Source organism: Nannospalax galili, unplaced genomic scaffold (assembly GCF_000622305.1).
Source record: "Nannospalax galili isolate Female #2095 unplaced genomic scaffold, S.galili_v1.0 scaffold1402, whole genome shotgun sequence".
Classification (NCBI taxonomy): Eukaryota; Metazoa; Chordata; class Mammalia; order Rodentia; family Spalacidae; genus Nannospalax; species Nannospalax galili.
This window is the reverse complement of record NW_008348453.1, coordinates 689,353-711,487: the sequence shown is the minus strand read 5'-3', so window position 1 is coordinate 711,487 and position 22,135 is coordinate 689,353. Positions and strand designations below refer to the sequence as shown.

Below are 22,135 nucleotides of genomic sequence, written 5' to 3'. Positions count from 1 at the left end.
AAACAAGATGCAGTTGTCAGCTGGCCTGACTCACTGAGGCTAGAACAGAATACCATGACCAAGATATCATGAATCGAAAAGGCCAAGCATCAAGACTTTCGAAGAATTCAGATTTTAAACCAGAGAGAAGTTACACACACCACAAGGACCACATAGGAGTCATTCTGCAAAAACCAGTTGAGCCAGGTGCCTAGATTTTACAATCATCTGGGCTGCAGTGAGAGAAGATGTATGTGAAACACACGTGTGTGAGCATGCATGCCCATGGGGGGGGGGCAGAGAAGGACCACAGGTGTCTTGCTGTATTGTATCACTCTCTACTCTCTGCCTTATTCCCTTGAGACAGGGTCACTGAACCTGGAGCCAGGCTGGCAGCCAGAAAGCTCCAGTGAGCCTCCTGTCTGCACCCACAGAGCTGGGGTTACAGCCAAGGATGACATACCTGGCTTTTTATGTAGGTGGTGGAGATTTGAACTCAGGTCTTTATGCTTATGCAACAAGTGCTCTTACCCACTGAGTCATTTCCCCAACCCAAGAGAAAACATCTTAATACTCAAAATACCAACTGGGACACAAAACCCAAGAGAATTCTGTTAGGCAAGTGAAGGTTTCCTCAGATAATCTATTTTGCTCTGACTTAGATAAAGAGATGAGATTTTATTTATTTTTTTCTTAATATATCAAGCACTTACAAAAACTGGTAGGAAAAAACAAAAAAGGCTTCAATTATAAAAACTAAAAATAGAATTATGAAAAGGGTTTCAGAATTTAATGCTCTTTCAACAGTCCTATTCTGGCAGTCTATGGAAAGGAAGCATCACCAACTTGCAAATGCTTGTTGATTATTTCCAGGTGGTGGCAGCCATGGGGCAGCCATCCTGCTGTGGTTCTCAGACCTGAACACAAAGCACCACACTGCCCTGGATTCTTTCTAAAGACAGAGAACACCCTCCCTTTTGCTATAAACCCAAACATCAGGCACCAAGGAGAAGCATAACACAAATGAGAAGCTAGAATTTAACACCTTTTGTAGTCAATACCTCCCGCCAATTATTCTAAGTGTATTTAAAAAAAAAAAAAAAAAATCAAGCCCTAGCAGGGCACAGTAACACATACCTGTAATCCTGACTACTCGGGATTACTCAAAAGGCTGAAACAGAAGGATTACAAATTCAAGACCAGCCTAAGCAAGTGAGCAAAGCCAAGTCTCGAAATCTTGAAAGAGCTAGGGGTGTAGCTTAGTGGTGGAGTGCTTGCATAGGAGGCACAAGACCCTAACTTCAATTCTTAGTATGAAGAGATTGGAGCAGAATGCTGTTGCAATGTCTTTAAAAGAAGAAATACACTTCATTGTTAGGGTTAGTACTTCTTGCTGAGATAAGACACCTGACAGAGCAATTTAAGGAAGGAATGGTTTCTTTTTGGTTCATACTTCAAGGATACATGCATAGCCAGGATGCAGAGAGCAGTAAGTGCTGGTGCTCAGCTGGCTTTCTCCTTTATATTCAGCCCACACTCCAGCCCTTGGAGTGGTACCATCCATATGTAGGACATGTCTTCCTACCTCAATTAGTCTAACTTTAAAACTCCTCTCAGGGGCTGGAGAAATGGCTCAGCAGTTAAGAGTACTGGCTACTCTTGCAGAGAACCTGGGTTCAATTCCTGGCACCCACATGATGGTTAATAAACATCTGTAACTCCAGTTCCAGGGGATCCAACAACATCTTCAGACCTCCTCAGGCATTGCACAACACAGGTTCACTTACACACATGCAGGCAAAATACCCATACACATAAAATAAAAAGTAAAAATTTAAAACTCTTCTCAGACATGCCCAAGCGTTTGTTTCCACGATTATCCTAAATTTCATCAAGTGGACCATCAAGATTAACCCCATACCCCTCACACATATTTTCCTGCACAGTAACAGTAATTACAGCAATGGTTTAATTTTCCAATGTCATTTCGAGCCTCTCTCTCTCTCTCTCTCTCTCTCTCTCTCTCTCACACACACACACACACAATGCTGATTCTATAATAAATAGTTAAGAAGACTGCCATCTGCTGGGTGTAGTGGTGCATGCCTTTAATTCTAGCCCCTAGGAAGCTGAGGCAGGCAGATCTCTGTGAGTTTGAGGCCAGTCTGATCTACAGAGTGAGATCCAGGCCAGCTGGGGCTATAGGGAGACCCTGTCTCAAAACAAACAACAGTCAAGAAACCAAAATACTTTCTGGAGGTTTTTTTCACACATTACAGATTTGCTTAAAAGTGGGCTTGTGTACCCCTGGTGTAAGGGGAAAGATAGATGACAGATGGGGGAAGACCAGGCTTCCTACAGAGAGAGAGAGAGAGAGAGAGAGAGAGAGACTGCATTTCTAGCCCACCTCCATCCTAATACTAGGGATCAAACCCAAAGCTTACACATGGCTAGGGAAGCATTCTACCACTGTGCTGCAGCTCTTCCCAAAGAAATGCCCCTTCCAAGGCTCTCCTGGCATATCTTTAGAGACACGCATAACAGAAACATTGCCTCTATTTTCTGAATGCCTTGGAGATGGAGCTCCGTTGAGTTACCATGCCTTCTATTTTTTCAAGTTCGGAATTTTTTTTTTTTTTTTTTTTTTTTTTTTTTAGAGTGTCTTTCTGTAGCTCAGGGGCCTGCAACTCATTATGTAGACCAGGCTGGCCTCAATTTCATAGAAATCTACCTGTTTTTGCCTCCCAAGTGCTAGGATTAAAGGTGTAAGCCACCATGCTTGGCAAAGCTGGGAATTTTTTAAAGTAAAATTTATCAATCTATAAATATTGGCATTAGACCAAAGAAAAATTATTAAAAATTATGTACATTAAACCAAAACATGCCCAAGGGCAGGATTTATCAGCAAGCTAACTGTAAGCAAACTGTCCTAGACTGACAGCTGAGGAGAGCTGTGGTTGCACTCAGTAGATGCTCTTGGTCACAAGAATCATAAATAAATAAATATGAAAATTTCAATCAAGAACCTAAAGTAGGGATAGAGAGATGGCTCCACAGTTAAGATCACTGGCTGCTCTTCCAGAGGATCTGAGTTCAATTCCCAGCACCCATTTAGAAGCTAACAACCATTCATAACTCCAGTTCCAGGAGATCTGACACCCTCTTCTGATCTCCACGGACACTGCACGACACAAGTACACCTACCCACATGCAGGCAATACACTCATACACATAAAGAATTATATATATATATATATTAGAGACAGGGTCTCCCTGTAGCCCTAGCTGGCCTGGAACTCACTATATAGCCTAGGCTGAGGCTGGCCTTGAACTCACAGAGATCCACCTGCCTCTGCCTCCCAAGTGCTGGTACTAAAGGCGTGCACCACCACCATGCCCAGTTGTAAAATATTTTTTAAAAGAATATAAAGTAATGAATTTCATATACAAGGTGAGGTTGCTAGATTAAGAAGCAGAATTCCAAAGGACATATCTGTAAATTCATTATAATTCTAAAGACCCTCCTCACAAATACAGGAGCAATCAGTTGTCAGAGCTGAAGATTTGAAAAATTCCTTTGGGGACAGCTGTGTTACAAACTCCATGTTTCTGAAAAGGCAAGATGTGTCATCTGGTCTCCCACACCAGGCTGGCAAGGAAAACAATACACAAGGTCAGCTGCCTCTACAGGAGAAAGCTGAAAGGGGGCTGCCTGCACTCTCAGAACGCTGCAGAGTGAGCTAGTTGTATAGTAGTTTATTCTCACCCAAAACATGTGGGTTGACAGGTAGCTCCTCAGAGGCCAGAAGCAGGGCAGACATCCAGACTCCCAGGAGTTGTGGGAGTGAACAAGGCTGGGGCACGGTACCCAAGATGAGCAGGGGTCTAAAAACACCTACAAGATCCCCTTCCCAAAGTCAACTGTAAATGTACAAAGGATCCAGAGGTTCCTCCCAGGTTTTCCATCTCTTCCTCTATAGCTATGCCAGAGAAGTCAGAAAGGGCACCCAGTTATGGGTGGACGACAAGAAGACAGCAGCCTACTTTTCCCTGGGTTAGGCGCCTTCCGGTTTTCAGGCTTGATGCAGGAAGAGGAAGTAACTACAGTTTTGAATGAATTGAAAATTACGAGTATTACATAAAACCGGATGCTTTAATTCTGGATTTGCTAATCAAAGTATCCACGGATTTTTATTACCTCAGAGATATTAAGCCCCTCACTGGACTTGCACCCTGCAAACATTTTAAGACAAGAGGCAAAAGAAAGGAGAGTTCTGTGATTATCCCCCAATATGCCTGCATGTTCAGCAGACTGGCTACACTGATGTGGGCAACAGTGATTTACATGGTTAGTTTTGTTATTTTGTTTTCTCTGGCGCTGAGGAGATAGAGCCCAAAGCCTCACCCATGCCAGGCAAGAGCTCCAGCACAGAGCCACACTGGCAGCCCAACAGGATGATTTCAGGTTCACATGTGCAAACTGTGGGAAGGGCTGAGTGCAGAGGGCTTTAGGGACTGCCAAAACTGCCAGCGCCCAATCAGGCCTCAGCAGGCTTTAGTCTCCCGGCACCAGCTTTCTTCATAACTTTTACAACATGGCCACGAATTGGTAGGTGCCCATCTCCAGCACTGCCCTGGGAAAGGGACTACAGCTCGCGTGCTCTGCTCCTGACGCTGAACCCCTAGGGAAGGGGGCTGTGGGCCAGGCCTGCAGCAGCTTTTCAGTCCTGCTTTAATCTTGACACTGAGGACAGGGGCTTGTGGAAATGACCAGCCCTGTGACACACAGGTTAGAGGAGTATGTGCTGCAAGAATGTGCTGCCCTGAACGGATGTCCCTTGGAAGAGTAGGAACAAGGCTTGGAAAACTGAGTGGTAGTTGATGCACCCAGAAATAATGGGCCATAGGCCCTATTCTCTCTCCTCATTCGTCTTCCCTGACAACCTTCTACAGAAATCATTTTCAGAATAACGTTTCCTGGGCTTGCTGCTCTCACCCCCAGGGCTCACCTCTCCACCTCCTCCCTGACCAATGTCTGCTATGACCTGAGGCTCTGCTCTGCCTAAGGCATGCTGTTTCTGCCCTCAGGCCACCTGCCTGGGGGTGAAGAAGGGATGCACCAGGTTGTGGTTTCCAGTGTCTTTCTTGTGTTGGGGATTTGTGGAGTCTCTTGGGTCTCTGTGTTTTAGTAAAAATTGGGGGGAAAATGGCTGTTACTTATTCAATTAATTGTCTTTCCTCCTCTCTTTTTTGACTACAGCTATGAGGCTCCCTAAAGTGCTATGCCTCAATGATGCTCTGTTCATGGCTTTCCTAGTAATTTTTCACTTCATTTCATTTTGAATACTGTCTGTTGATATATGTTATGGTTTAGTACTTGTTTTTTCTGTGTCTAACTGTACATGTGCAAACTGTGTCTAACTGGCTGATGAGCCAGCCAGCATATTTTTCCTTTCAGACACTGTATCTCTTCACCAGTTCTTTCTCTATCCTCCGTGACTTTCCTTCATGCTGCCATGTTTTCCCCGACCTTTAACGTATGGAATGTTACAAGGTTCTTGTCTACTAATGCTAACATTCACATCATCTCTAGGCCTGCATCTATTGACTGGTCTTCTCATTCTGAGCTGTATTTTCACACTTCTCTGAATTGCCTGGTAGTCAACCATGTGGGCTTTTACCTTGCTAGAACATGCTATGTGGGCATTCCTTAAGTATTCTGAGGTAGAATTAAATTCCTTAGAAACAGTTTAATCTTTTCAGCAAGGCTTGTTTTTAAACACTGTAGGGTTAGGGTTGGAGGCAGAGGTGGTCTTTAGTCTAGAGCTAATTTTGCACCATCACTAATGTCCCACTAGTAAGGCAATATTCTCTGGCAGATGTTATGGGATGCCCCATGGCTTATGAAGTTTCCCCACTGTTCCCAGCCCCATGTGATCTCTAGGTATTATCCTTCTGCCTCTTTCTTGTGGCTCTTTTCTGTTTCCTGTAGTTTCCATAGCCACATGTACCCATTAGAAGTTCAAGGGGACCTGCTCTACATACCCAGAGCTCTCCGTGTGCAGGCCTCCCCTCTCAGGTCATCTGCCTAAGAATCTATCTGCCTTAGAATCCTCACGTTCTCAACTGCTTTCTCACCTTAGGAAGAGCTTTAGGTTCTATTGGGATTCTCCTTCCCTGTACTGTGGCCTGGAACTGTCCAGGTGTTTATCTGGGGTAAGTACAGGGCTAACCTCATCGGTTTCCCTTCTGTCAGAGACCAATACCCTTTCTTTAAGGTCTGCAAAAACTTTTGACATATGTTGTCTGGCTTTTTTCTTCCATTTTTTTTTTCACTTTTACCTTGTGCAGTCTAGACTTCACCTTATTTAACACTCAGTGTGCCCTCCCAAACCAATCTCTCATGAGCACCAGACCAGATGCCCCTTGGCCATTCCTACCACAATGTCCAACAGTCATTTACACTGAAGATGCCCCACACAGCTCATCTTCACCACCTCCACACACACCCAGAACCTGGTCCTCACCTTCATGAGAAGCACCACTATTCACCGCGCTTACAGCCTTGAAACCCAGGACCCCTTGCCTCCTGCTTTTCTTATTTCACTTAATTAGACCATGTCTTACTTATTCCAGGTCCATTTCCAAATGTGATCTCAAATCACTGTTTTTCTGCATTTTTCTATGATTTGTGACTAAGTCGGCTTTACTTCTTACCTGGATTATATCAACAGCCTATCACTGGGTTTCTGTCTCCTGCCTGTCCCTCGCTAGTAGTTTCTCTATCTTTTCTTTTACCCCCTTCATATTCTATGCTCTGGTCAGAAGGAAGTAATTTATCTTCCTTATCACCTCCAGACCCTTGTACACGTTTCCCTTCATTTTAGGTATTCCCCCACTCCCTTCTCTCACTAGTTCTTCAATTCTTTTCTTCCATGGGGTATCCCTATACCCTTCACACTAACCTCAAATTCCTAGACTCAAGTGATCCTCTTGCCTCTCAAGTAGCTGGGACTACAGGTGCATACCACCATGCCCAGCCTTACCTTTTATTCTGAATACAGACCCTGCTTCCCTGACCCACCATTATGGCTCTTGCTGTTTTTACCACTGTGTAGCATATGCTATCACCTCTTAATTTTTTTTTTTTTTTTTTAAGCTAGGGTCTCAATATGTAGCCTAGGCAGGCCTTTGAGATCCTCCTGACTCAGCCACCTGCCTGGTGACCAACCTGTATTAGCCTTATCTTCTGGCATTCCTGCATGGGCAGCCTTTCTGCCTAAGGCCTATTATAAGCGTTTCTCTGTAATGTCCTCCTTCCCCTCACTGACTATAAACACCCACTAATCCTTCAAGATACAACCAGCACCAAAGCTAAATTTAGCAGATACTCTTATACAACAAGGAACTCTGTGGTAAGGCCCTTCCCTACCTTTCAAGCTCTTTGATGAACTATTTTCTTTCCTGTGCTGTACTGGCCATTTGGGCCTCTTTCATTTCTTTTTGGGGGGGGAGTGGAGGATAAGAAGAGGTGGGTAGGGTCTCAATAGGTTGCCCACGCTGGCCTTGAACTCACAATCCTCCTGTCTCAGTCTCTTGAATATTGGGAGTACAGGACTATTCCACCACCCTCAGCTTTTAATTTCGAGTGAGCCAGTTCTTCCTTAGTGTCCCTTACCTGAAATGTGTCCTCTCCTTTTTATTTTGCTAAATTCTGATTATCAGACCCTCACTCCAAGTCTCCTGCTCTTCCTAGGTTGTGTTCCTCCCACACTCCCCTTTGACATGGTACACCCCTCCCTTGTAACTTTATACTCAGACCACCTGACTGGTGTCTCTCCTCTGCCAGTCTAGAAGTTCCATGAAGGCTTTTCTCAGAACTGCACCACTATGCTTGGCATGTTATAGGAATGCTGGGTGGATACCGCTTTCGTCTCCGATCTAACTTGTTAGTGTAAGAGTCACTTCTCTGTGCTTGCCACCAGACTTGCACTTCCACCACTGTGTGCTACTGAGTCCCAAGTGCAAGTCTGTTATTTTTGTCTTCTTTTAAGAACAGGTTCCTTAGGCCAGGCATGGTGGTACGTACCTTTAATCCCAGCACGCGGGAAGCAGAAACTAGTGGATTTCTGTGAGTTCAGGGTCAGCTTGACTACATAACAAGTTCCAGGCGAGCCCAGGCTACAGAATGAGATCTTGTCTCAAAGAAATAGATCCCTTGCTTTTCTACTGCAGGTAAATGGTGAGACTGTCAAGAAGGTGTGTGCTCATAATACAAGCACCTGAGTGACATGAGGGAAAAAAACTGTTGAACAGCTGGACCATTTGTTCCTGCAACCTAGATCCCTAGAGTTGCTCTTCATCTTTCTGAAGGCCAGATGTTTGCCTTTGAATTTGAGTCTGTGGGTACTCAGGTCTTTCTGGTAAATTCTCCTCTTTAAAGGTTAGCTCAAGTCATATGCTGCTGCTTATAAGTTAACATCCCTAACTTACACACACTAGAGACCTCCTGGGGGCAGAGTTTACCTTTAGCACCTAACACAGGGTCTGGTATAGAGCTGGGGTTTCATACATGTGTTGAAGTAGAATGACCAAGAACTGACTGGGACCTAGAATCTAGATTCTGCTCCCTGCGGTGGGAGGGCAGTGTTAATGGTGGCAGCAATAGTAGCCACAGTTGCAGCCTCTGGGGCCACTGGACCAGCCATCTTTCATCACAGCGATTTCCTTGCTCTGGCCATTCCTGCATCTCAGCCCATCCAGCTGGTTACACTGCAGATTCCTGCCCACAGACAGTTTCCTCTGACTCTTCGCAGATACACTGCCTAGTTCTCCTCCATCTAATGCTCCTTGTACCCCCATTTCAATTTCTGGTTTTTGCTTTGAGGTTCCTTCTGAAAACTGACTTGCCCACAAAATTCCTTCCCATCACTTCTAAAGGCCTGAACCCTAACATCTCCCACAAAGGCCCCCACCCCTGCTCAGCCTCCTGTTTCACCAGTCACTTCCCTGACAGCCCAACCTGGGATCCTACCTGACAAAGCTGCTCTCAGTTCCAGTCCAGTCAAGGTCACTGAGGGTTTCATCTTTGCACAGCTCCTCAGGTTTTCTCACCATCAGGGAAGCTTAGCATAGCCTTTAGGTTGTATACACTTGAAAAGAGAACCACCAGAGGCCAGGCAGAGCGCACACAGGGCAGAGCCTCTTCACAACTGGGATTGGGCAAGTCAGGGCCTCCCACTCTACACAACCATGTTCTTGGGATGGTATGTCAATGGCTGCCTACCAAGGAAATGCTACTTTAGCATATCAATGTTTCAAGGACAATTTGCCTCTGGGGTGGCCTACAGGAAGGTCTGGGTCTCACCAGCATGCCCTAATTCCAACTGTAGTAAGGTCAGAAGATCCTGGGCCTCCCGAGTCCCCAGGCATGGATACCTACTGCAGCTGTCCTAGCACCAGAAGGTATTCTCCTCCCAGATATCAAAGCAGCAAGCCAGCAGCTGCATAGTGAAGGAGAATGTTTAGTCTCTTAGTGATTTGGGCTTCCTGCCTCCACCAGGCCAGAAAGCCCAGTATAAGAAAACCACCAACCAAGGAGCACGTGTGTTCTGTGCCTCATTCCAGGCAGGAAGTGGCCGGGAGGATGCAAATTTCTGCCCTTCTCTTACACTTGCACCAGGTCAGAGATGTGAAGGCACAAAGTGCTTTCTCAGATGCCGAAAGCCTTTGAAATTAACCTTTAACTCCTCCATAGAGCTTTTCAAAGGGTAAATGTTGTCTTTTGAGTCACAGTAAGACTCATATAAATGACTGGGGGCAAAAAAAGCCCTGGGGAATTCATACAAACTCCTGGACAGGTCAGAAACTGGGAGGAAACAAAAGGAAGTCAAGAGCAAACCCTGTGTACTCGCTGAATGATGAAACTTTGCTTTACAGAGCAGCATTAATAGAATTACGAGGACAAACACACAACCAGGTCTGCTGTCACCCATATAAGCCATCGAAAAATCAGACTTACAAAGTCAATGGGAATTTGGAAGATCTGAACAGAGCAATTACTAAAATTGAACTAACCGACAATGAACAATGAGCTTGCCAGGGCTACTTCTGAAAATGGTCACCAAGGAGGCCTCACAGAGGGTCAGCCCCCCATCCTTGTTAAATTAAAAGTTAAGTTCTGGGAGGCTATCCAATGAAAGCGCATTTTCCAAAATCCTAATTCCCCATGAATGGTCATGCCTAATCACTGGTGACAAAAACCAGTCAGTCTCTTCCTGGAGGGGGGATGCTTACTTGCATTATGGAGGAAATGTCTGCCAGACTGTGGTTCCAAAAGTCCTGTCTGTCAGCTGTTCTTTCAAGTAAAGACGGCGTCCGAAGAGAAATGTAGATAGTTTTGCTGGTGACCCAATGCAAGGGCTTTTCCTCAAAACAACTTCTGTCCTCTGTATATAACGAGGGTATCAGGCAAGTGTCCCAGTTCATCACAGAGGCTAGTAAAAGGATGTGTTCTTTTATATCTTATTATTTTTTAAGTGTATGAGTGTGTTGCTTACATGTATGTGAGTGCACCCATGTTGTGCAATGCTGCGGAGGTCAGAAGAGGGCTTCGGATTCCCCTGGAACTTGAGTTAAGGACGGTTTGTATCTGCCATGTGGGTGTTGAGACTCAAACCCGGGTCCTCTGTAAGAGTTCTTAACTGCTGAGCCATCTCTCCAGGCCCAAGGATGTGTTCTTTTAAAAAATATTTATTAATTTTATTTTATGTGTATAAGTATATTACCTACATGTATCCAAGTGTACCGTGTGTGCAATGCCCACAGAAGCCAGAAAGGGTGTCAGATCCCCTGGAGCTGGAGTTAAGGACAGTTACTAGCAGCCATGTGGGTGGTGGAAACCAAACCCAGGTCCTCTTTGCAAGAACAGTCAGTGCTCTTAACCATTGAATCAGCTCTTCAGCTCCAAAGGATGTGTTCTTGAGGGAAGAAATCTAATCTGATAACTGCTGGGCCAGGGTGTAGCTCGGGTAGAGGACTTCCCTAGCATGCTAGAGACCCTGGCTTCAGCCTGCAAAAACTGGTTAATAAATATATCCTGCTTCATCAATAACTGATCCTTTGTTTTAAAAAAAATTGTTTTAAGCCGGGGGTGGCGGCGCATGCCTGTAGTCCCAGCACTTGGGAGGCAGAGGCAGGTGGATCTCTGTGAGTTCAAGGCCAGCCTGTTCTTCGCAGTGAGTTCCAGGACAGCTGGGGCTACAAAGAAACCCTGCTTCAAAAGACCCCCCCCCAAAAAAAATTGTTTTAACTGTGTGTGGCCATAAAGAACGTGCCAATGACTACAAGCACAGTTTCATTCTATTGCTTTGTTTCATGAAAAGCACAAGATCTACTCTAGCTTGCTTTTGAATCGTAAGTGGAAAAAAAAAAACAAAAAACAAGGAAAATCTTGGTAGTATTATGTGAATAGCTGCGACTTCAAGGACACTCTGAAATGGTCCGTGGGACAGATCATCCTTTGTAAGGAGTGACTCCAGAGGCTGAGCTTCTGTCTTCAGGCCTATTTTCCTGGGAAAGACTTGGACATCCCATCCCAGGAAGAGCTCTGGAGCTCACTGGGTTAAAGCAGTGCTTCTAGCACAGAACACCTGCAGCTTTTGGGAAGCACATGCTCCTGGAGCAGCAGCTGGACCAAGAGGCTGCAGAACAGGGACAGCAAGGGCAGGGGCAGACGCCCAGGGGGCATAGCAACCTGGGGAAGCCAAGAAAACTATCTGCACATATATCCCATATCTCTGTATGCTTGTAGCTAATGAGTCTTTTCTGGTCTCCAAGCTGGCTACAAGGGGAACTAAGAATTCAGGCTTTTTGCAATAGAGCTTCACACTATTACACCAAAATACTTAACACAAAAATATGACATTAGACTTGACATCCATTTATTCTATTGCAAATGATTTCAACATTACAATTTTGATGACAGAAAAAGATACTGGAAACTTTAAGTAAAGTTTTAGTTTAAAAACTTTTTAATGAGTGTAAAAAGAGATTTTACTCATGTAGACAAAATTTCTTTCTGATGACAATTGAGTACTTTTAAGAAAGCATTATTAAAACCTTCACAGACATAAAACCTGATGTAAAAATGTATGAATAAGGCAGGGGAGATGGCTCAGTGGGTAAAATGTTTGCCAGGTAACCTTGATGACCTGAGTTTGGATCCACAGAACCAGCTTCAAAGCTAGACACTGAAGCATGCATGCATCTGATATTCCAGGTGCTCCTATAGGGACATCAGAGGTAGGGACAGGACACTCTCCAGAAGCTCGAAGGCCAGCTAGCCTGGCTAATGCAGTGTGGAAGAGACCCTGTCTCAAACAAGATGGAAAGGTGAAGACTGACACCCAAAGGTTGTCCTTTGACTTCTGCATGAGTGTTGTCACATACACACACACACACACACACACACACACAGAAATAAGTTCGAGTTTTTAATAAAAAGACTTGAAAAGATTACTTTTTTCTTTTTTTTTTTAAGCAATTCAACATTTACTGTTCAGCCATGTGCCACATCTGAGTCGACAACAGACCACACATGTGATGGTGGTTCCATGAGATTGAAAGATTGATCACCTAGTGATGTCCCAGCTATTAATTTGTGTAAGATGCTCTATGATGTTCAACGCAACCACTAATCTGCATAATAATACATTTCTCATGGTTGCACTCATCAATACTTTGTGATTCCTTTTACTCATAAATCTATTATCTACAACTGTATTTTTCAATGTCCTGTCCATATACCCTTAGTACCCTCCTCTTTATCTTGCTATGGAATACAGATGCATCACTTTCTACTTTACATTCTGACATGGAAACAGTCGAGAACAGCAAGATTCTGTCTAGGACAATGACAGGCCTTCATGAAAATTCCTGAAGGCAGGGGCTCTAGTATAGCCTCCCCTTTGGCTATTGAGCCCCAGAATGGAAGTCAGGATGATAGAGCCTAACGTGCTACTGCCATGTCAAGTCTTGTGTAAGCCCTTCCTTTCTTCAGTCTATAGAACCACCGCACATTCTCACCACCTAATACAAAGCAGGTATTATTAACTGATTGCTACTGATGGCAACTGCATCACCATCTAGACCAGTTTGGGGGAACACTATTGAGATGTGTAAAGTTTAGTATTTCATACAAGAAAAATACAGACTTGGTTATATCAGAGAATCACAATTCTTCAAATTTTAATTCACAAACCCATATAAGCAGGAGAGTTCATCCATCACCAAGAGAACTTCACCTACACACAAGAAGCAGCTCTGTCCAATCTTCTTTCAAATGGTCTTTGGCTCCCATCTCTGGGCTATGATGAATTGTTAAGTGCAAAGGCCACAACAGTAAATGGGCCTATCTTAACCAAAACAGATCTTTCATTTCTAAAGAAGTGATGCTATACAGTCTCCGATAAAAGTTACATTAAATACAAACACTCCACACCATGATCGGGTAGAGGAGGAAGCTGCAACAGCTCCAAATGGGCTGTCAAACACACTGGTGAAAGACCAAGGAGAGCTACTGTTCTCTGCTCATCTATTCTGTGCGGATGCTGCTCACCACTCCCCTCAGTTTAACCCTCACTTCCTACAAAGCAGTATCACCTGCATGTTCCAGATGAGCTGCGAGAGAGAAAGCAACATGCTTGAGATCCTAACCACTGAGCAGACTAGCTGCAAAGCTGTTGAGCAAACCCAGTTCCAACTCTGAAGTTGCCTGTCCTTTCTTTGGTCCACACTGGCTCTCGAAGAAACAGGAAAAGCTGATCCTCATCTTAGGCAAGTCCTGCTCCCTCCCATTCCCTGCCCCTGGGATGATGTCAAAAGATCCAACTATGTCACATATGAATCATGAGAGTCAAGGGGGAGGGAAGCCCTGAGCGGGGCTGGCCAAAGTGCAAATGGCTCCCACATCATCTCCAGCCAGGGAAATAAACCACAACATGGGACCAATTAATCAAAGACAAACTAAAATAGGAAAAGCAGTTTTATAAAGCAAACACAGAGAAGCCCACTGACCTCGACTAAATTAACTGACCCAAGAAAATAACTTAGAAGTTCACAAACTAAAATCCAGTCCCAAGTGGGTGGGTGTGTTGATGTAGAGGAGGCAAGAGACCTAGCAAAGCTTCTAACAGGACAATATTGCCTGTGGCTGAGCCCTCCACAGCTGGCCTGGGCTACAGTGTGGCACTACCAGGGATCACCGGGGAGTGGAACCCTGCTGGACTCAAGTACGGGACCAAAGTCCATGAAAAGGGCTCTAGGAGTTTCTCAGCATAGGCAGAAGCTCCTCCAACACTGCAGCAAAGAGTTCACTGCACCCACTTCCCCTCTGTCCTGGGAAAACAGCAGGTGGTCTAGGGCTGGACTCAGTCCTGTTCATGACGCTCTGTGCCTATACCCTGCCAGGGACCTTCATCTAAGCTGCAAAATTGAGTGACAGCTGAATGAAAGAGCAGCTGATACAATAGATGGAAAGGTGACCCACTGCAAGTTTGTACCTTAAACATCACGGAGGTTATCACTGAGTAGGTTAGATAGGGCAGCAGTCCTCACTGCTTTGGCCTGGATGTGAGTGTCCTCCAGAATCAGGTAAAGGAAACTAGTCCCTGACATGTTATTTAGAGGTGGGGTCTTTATGAGGCAATCAGATCATGAGGGCTTGGCCCCCATGAATGGGATTAGTGCCCTTAGAAAAGAGGCTTCCAGGATCCTGTCTGCACCCTCTGCTAAGTGAGGACACTTAGGGGGAGGAGGATCCATCTTCACTGAGTGAGCCCACACCCGCCCCTGAATCTGCCAGCTCCTTTATTTTGGACTCTCTGGCCTTCAAAACTGCAAGGAATAAATTTCTATATTTTTCCTATAGCAAGCTGAATGGACTAAAATGTTCAACAAGCAATTACCTTTCCCCAGACAAAAATAACTATTTTTTTTCCTAGCCATAACAATAATACTCAAAAATCCAAATGAAGAAAAACAAAAACAAAAAAACAGGCAGGGCATGGTGGTGCATGCCCTTAATTCCAGCACTCGGAAAGCAGATATAGGCAGATCTCCATGAAATCAAGGCAAGCCTGGTCTACACAACAAGCTTCCAGACCAGCTGGGGAAACAGGGGACCCCTATCTCAAAAAACAAAACAGAGGGTTGGAGAGATGGCTCAGCAGTTAAAGGTACTGACTGCTCTTACAGAGGACCCAGGCTTGGTTCCCAGCACCCACATGGCAGCTAATAAGAGTCTGTAATTTCAGTTCCAGGGGATCTGACGCCCTCTTCTGACTTCCACAGGCATTACACATGAGTACTTACAGATATGCAGGCAAAACACTCATATGCATAACATAGAAATAAGTGAATATTAAAAATTTTTTAATCCAAATAAAAAAATAAATCTTATGAATGAGGTAGAAACCATTAGAGATTTCCACTACCTAAAGTTAATTGTTACATTTTAGTGGCTATTCTCCCTGAAATCTCTTTCCATCATTATGCATGAGAATGTGTGTATACGTAATTTATTCCCACACGGCCTCAATCTACATCCTGGCTGTTCTGGTTCTTCTGTTTAGATCATGACACCCTGAACATACTCTGTGTCAATTAGAAAACAGCAACAACAATCTTCTTATTTTTTTTTAAACTAGGGTTTCACCTAGCCCAGGCTGGCCTCAGACTCTCTGTGTGGCTGAGGTTGGCCTTTCACTTCCAAAGTGCTAGAATTACAGGCATGTGCGACAATGCTGGCTCTAAATGTTTTTAACAACTACACTATTCCACTACATGAATATATTATTATTTCCCTTAAGCATTTATTAAGTGGCATTAGTGCTCCTAATAATTTACTCTGAAAAACTTTTTTTACATTTTAACTTACTTAACTGCGTGTATGTATGTGGGTATGCACATGCCACAGTGCTTGCGTGGAGGTCAGAAGACAACCTATAGTACTGGTTCTTACCTTCCACTATGTGAGTCCCAGGAAATGAACTCAGAACCTTGGTGATAAGGCACCTTTACCCACTAAGTCACTTCACTGGCCCTCTATCTTCTGTTATTCAAGCCATCAAATCTATTTTATTATGACAGCCTAAGCTAATTAAGGTAAAGGGCCAGGAGGTATAAACAGCAGCCCAGGAAGCCATAAGAACAGTTTGTGTTTGAGGTGGTTTTGATAGGCATGCTTATACCATACACTTTTTTAAGACAAATGCTTACTGGGTACTTATTGTATGCCAAGAGATGGTCAACCAAAATGAACAAAGTCCTTGGTCAAATGTCCCTTACAATTTAGCAGACTGACAGAATGCAAGTACAGGGACAGATGGTTTGAGTGAGCATATGCTAAGGATGAATGGAGATGTGCCTTTTTAGAGAAGGACTGGGTATCAGGATTATAGACCTCTTCAGATAAAGTAGTCTTCCTATGGGATGGCACTGGAACTGAAGACAGTGATGCAGTGCAGAAAGTAAGAGCAGTCCAGCAAGAACAGATGCCCTGAGGCAGGTGGAGACCCAACATATTCAAGTAGCATCAGGAGCACTGATACGCTGCAGGAGCAGGCAGTGAGGAGCAGGGCGCCAAAGGGAAATCATGAGAAAAGATGGAGCATAAGTAGGGCTTTATGTGTCAGTTTGAATGTTAGTCAGCATGCACTGTGAGGACCCTGGGGAAACTGCAATGATAACAAGATATGGTGTACTTTATGATCCAGAAGGCTGCCCCAGCTACAATGAGAAAAGACCCTGGGATACAGCCACTGAGCATAGACAGACCAGACAGGTGTTTACTGGTCCAGGGCAGGGGAGCTGGGACACTGAACAGAGGAGCTAGGGGTAAGTGGTAGGATAAGGGCACATTCTGAAGAGAGAGACAGGACATGTGTGGAAAGAACAGTGAAGGAGATCTTTAGGTCTGTGCTTGAAGAGCCAGGTGGATGAAAAGGAAGGAATGGGAGAGGACCCAGTTTGCATATGCACCATGTATGTGCTTCATTAGGGTTACTCATAAATATTTTGATTTGGGAGAGTTATTATAAGTTTTTTTTAAGTTACTGCTCTTCGATTGTTCATTGTCAGATCTGAAAAACACAATCAACTTTTGTGTCTTAACTGTATCCTGTCCTCTTGCTAAACTCATAGTTCCAGGAATTTGGGGTTTAGAGTTTGGGATTTTCTATGTGAAATTCATGTCATCAATGACAGGAAGTTTAATTTTTTTCCTTCCTAACATATATCCTTTAAATTGCCTTTTCTTACTTCACCACCACCTGGGACTTGTTGGAATGCTTTCTGATGTCAAGCATGTTATAGGCTGTAGGTTCTTTGTAGACACCCTGTATGAGGTTGAAGTTCTTTTCTCACAGCTGAGATGTTCTATCATGAATAGAGGGTGAATTGTGTCAAATGTTCTTTCTTCATCAACTGGCAAATTGCTGGTGTTTTCTGAGAGTGTCTCATGTATCTTGGGCTGGCCTCAAACTTGCTATGAAGTGGAGAACAACCCTGAACCTCTGATCTCTTTGCCTTTACCTCCCAAGTGCTGTGATCACAGTTATGCACCACAGGACCTGGTTTGTGCGGTGCTAGTGATTGAACCTAGGGCATCAGGTATGCTAAGCAAGCACTTTACCAATACAGCTGCATCCCCAGTTCAATCATGTTTTTGTTGTTTTGTTTTTTCTTTAAAAGATTCATTCATTCAGTGTGTGTGTGTGTGCTAACTCTGGGTCCTTGGTGGTAGGAGAGAAGTCAGAGTAAATGCAGGTTAGTGTACACTTACATTCATGCAGTAGAGCGAAAGGAGCGGATTCACTGTGTGTGTGTGTGTGTGTGTGTGTGTGTGTGTGTGTGTGTGTGTGTGTGTACACGCACTGGCTTGTATATATGTACATGAACCATGTTGAGTGCAGGTGCCAGAAAAGGCCAGAAGAGGGTATCAGATCCCTTGAAACTGGAGTTACATATATGTACATGAACCACATTGTGTGCAGGTGCCAGAAAAGACCAGAAGAGGGTGTCAGATCCTTTGAAACTGGAGTTATAGGTATCAGAGGTATCAGTGAGCTATCAGTGATAGGGGTGCTGGAAACTTGGAGCTTCTGCAGGAGCAGCAAGTGCTCTTAACTGCTGACCATCTTTCCAGCCCCATAGTTGTTTTTTGTTTATTGTTTATATATAATATAATATAATGTATTATGTTATGTTATAATATAATATAATAATATGGTGGATTTCATGGACTGATTTTGAAAGATCAACTAACCTTCTATTTTTTGTTTTTAATTTTATTTATTATTTTTTGCAGAGGTCAGAAGAGGCTGTTGGATCCCCTGGGACTGGAGTTATGTATAGTTGTTAGCTGCCATGTGGGTGCTGGGATTCAAACCTGGGTCTTCTGCAAGAACAATCAGTGTTCTTAACCACTGAGCCATCTCTTCAGCCCCTAGCCTTCTATTCCTAAGCTAAAACGTATTTGCCCATCAAGGTGCGGAGGTCTTAAGACATTCTTTCTTCAAACGTTTGTCTGGACTACACTCTTGTTCTCCACCTGTGACTCTAGTACACAGATGGCAAACGCTCTGGTGCTGTCAAACAAGCCACTGAGGCCCTGCACAACTTCTACCATGCTCTTCTTTTTGCAATGGACTGCTTCTATGGCTTTCTTTTCAAGTATACTGGTTCCTCTGCCATCTCCATTTTGTTATGTAGTGAATTTTAAAATTCAGTTACTGCATTTATTTATTCATTTACTTACTTTTGCTAAAACTTTCTCTCCTCCCATTAGTTTCAACAGTGTATGCCCTGACTTTTGAGAGCATTTCTATACTAGTCTGTTAGCATACCCCAGCATCTATGCTATCTGAGCACTGGCAACTGTTTACTGTCTTTTCCCATGCAAGTTGAGATTTCTCTAGTTCTTCATAAGATGATTAATTTTGGCTCATATCCTGGATATTCGAATATCGTGTTATGAAACTCGAGGTCTTGTTTAAATCTAGAGGGGATTTATTTTTGTTTTAGCAGACAATCAAGCAGGTTGGGTTTGGATAGCAAGTTCCGATGAGCCTGTGGGCTGTGGTTTCACCAATGGCTCCACTTTCAAAGCCTATTTAGGACCATCTTCTGTGTGCGCCACCCAGTGTCCAGTCTGAGACTTGGGTGGTAATCTGTCCCTTACTTCAGTTCCGAATGCCTTTGGACTTGCTTTCCCGAGCATCTCATTCCTCTGTTTTCTCCTTTGTACTTTCTGGTTTCTTAAGACCTCCCTTTCTTGGTCCTCTGGTCAGAAAGCTAGGCCCTTGGTTACCACATTCTGTTATGAATTTTCTGAACTGTACTCAACCAGTAGACAGACAGAGATAAAAACTAAAAAACAACCCCAACCCTACCCTCTTGGGACTGCAGCTTCTCTAAGTCCCTGCTGCTGCCACTGTCACCACCACCACCATGGGACTGCGAAGGGCTGGACACATGGGAAAGAGAAAGGAAAAAAACAACTGTGGGATTTCCCCCTCTGCCTGAGCCTTAGGAGCCTTTTTCCACTCCAGAGCCTGTAGGCAGAGGTCTTTTCCTGGAGCTGTTTATGTTGCATCCACTGCAGGGCTGTGGCTTACCTTGAGTCTGGGACTTGGGACGCTGAGGTTCCAGTTTGGTAATATGTTAAGTGCTAGTGCTTTTCCCAGTGTGTCTGCTGTGACTAATGATGCAGAGTCCTCAAATAGCTGCAAAGTGCATTCTGTCCAAGCCATTAGCTGTGTTCAGTGACAGAGACAGGGTGAGTGTGTTCACTCCTTATCTAGTACTCAAATCTTGTTTCCCTGTGTTTAATGATCCATGCTAAAAGAAATAATATAAACTAGAGATTAAGTCCAAAGTTGTTTTGCTAAGGCACTAAAACTCTTTTGGCAATGTAACGTGGTCAGAACTATGTAAACTCTCTCCATATAAAACAGTGATATGGCCACTGAAAAACACTGCCCAGCACCTCCTGCAACCACTCTGTTTTAGGAACAATGCAAAGCACCAAACTGCTGGAAAATGTTCCTTGAGAGCATGAATACAGTGTGAAATCTCGCAGGTGTGGTCAGGAAAAGGGAATGCTGAGCAAACTGAGGAGCAGCCCTAATAAAGCTGACTTTGTAAGTGATATGCCTGTGTGAAGAAGATAGCATAACAAAACCCATTATTTTGTATTCTCATTAAAAATAATAATAATAAAGCTGGGGCTGGAGAGATGGTTCAGGAGGTAAGAGCATGCACTGCGCTTGCAGAGGACCAGGGTTCAAGTTCCAGCACCCATGTCAAACTGCTCACGATCACCTGTAACTCCAGCTCTAGGAAATCCACTGCCTCTGTTCTCCATAGGCACCTGCACTTATATGCACATACACACACACATACATACTTTAATTTTTTAATCTTTAAAGAACAAAGCTGACTTTCGATTGATTTGAATCTATTCTCTACTAAAAGAGAGTTAGGCAGAAAAATATCTAAGTCTTTATTCTTTGTCCCCTTTCACAGTGAACCATGTAAAAACCTATGCACTGCACTGCATCCTTTGGTCCATAGTTATTTGCAAATTAAGTCTAATTTTTTTTTTTTTTTTGTAACTCCAAGAGAGATGGAGGTAAAGAACTAAAATCTCCTTGAAAGTACTGAGAAGAGAAAAATCAGAAACTTGGACAAGAATACAGATGCTGGAACCACAAAGTCTATGCCCACATCCTGGCTCTGACATTCACTTGCTACTTGATGTTGGATAAGTTCTCTGTATATCAGTTTTCTTAGCTGAAAAGTGGGGACAATAGAAATATCTATCTCAGAGGGCTATTGTGAGATTCAAATGAGTTGATACATGTGAAAGGGATGACAACTCCGAAACACAGTATTCCTTAAATGTTAACCGTCCTCTCCTCCTATCTCTAGCAAGCCTGGCCTAGCGCTGCTTGTGGCATGCCTGGGTTATGGCCTTTGCACAGAGAGAAGAGTGTATGAAGCCTTAAATGTACAGTTTAATGAGTTACTGTAGAGGGGGAGCTCTGGTAACCAAGTCAGTTTACTAGAGAACATTCCAGCTCTGAGAGGTTCCCATCCCAGCTATTATGGAATTCAATCTATTATTTCTCCTTATTGCTTTAACCGTGACTTCTGCATCTAAGCAAATATGGCTTCATTTTATTTGCTCTAAGTTTACGTAAATGAAAAACTGTGTAATTCTCTTTTGCCTGTCTTCTGTCCAGTGTTTCTGAAATTCATCCATGCGGGCTGGAGAGAAGGCTCAGTGGTTAGGAGCACTGTCTGGTCTTGCAGAGGACCTGGGTTAGATTCCCAGCACCCACATGGTAGCTAGGAACCACCCATAACTCCAGTTCCAGGCGAATTCGATGCCTTCTTCTGACCAACCTGGGCACTGCATAACACAGGTACACAAACACACATGCAGGCAGTACACTCATATGCATAAAATAAAAATAATAAATAAAATATTTAATAAAAAGAGATTCATCCATGTTACTGCTAGGCGTGTAGCTCAGTGGTAGAGCACTTGCCTAGTACCAAGACCTGAGGTTCAATCCCCAACACCAGAAAAATGAAATGAAGTTTAAAAACTCTTTTATCTCTTAGAGCTAGGCTTAGTGTCACACATCTGTAATTTCAGCCCATGGAAGGCTGAGGCAGGAGGCTTGCTGCAAATCAGAGGCTACCCTAAGCTACACAGGGAGTACCCAGCCAGCCAGGAGGTTATAATGAGACCCTGTCTTAAAAAAACAGATGTGGGGTTGGAGAGATGACTCAGCAATTAAGAGCACTGGCTGCTCTTCCAGACCTAGGTTTGGTTCCCAGCACCTATGTGGTGGCTAACAATCATCTATAAAGCCAGTTCCAGAGACTCCAATGCCCTCTTCTGGCCTCTGTCGGCACTGTATACACAAAGGGTACTTACATGCAGGCAAAATACTCATACACATAAAAATAATTTTTAATCAAAGTATTTAAAAAAGAAATAAGGGAAAAAACCCCAGGTGTGGTGGCACAGGAATGTAACCCAGAAATTAAGAAGCAGAGGCAGGGGCTGGAGAGATGGGGCAGC

The 22,135-nt window shown here is 43.9% G+C and overlaps 1 protein-coding gene across 5 annotated transcripts in view; it reads right to left on the bottom strand.

Moving 5' to 3' along the window:
* Positions 1–22,135, bottom strand: part of St3gal3 (ST3 beta-galactoside alpha-2,3-sialyltransferase 3) — a 220,428-nt gene that overhangs the window by 120,040 nt on the left and 78,253 nt on the right. The window lies entirely within an intron of this gene.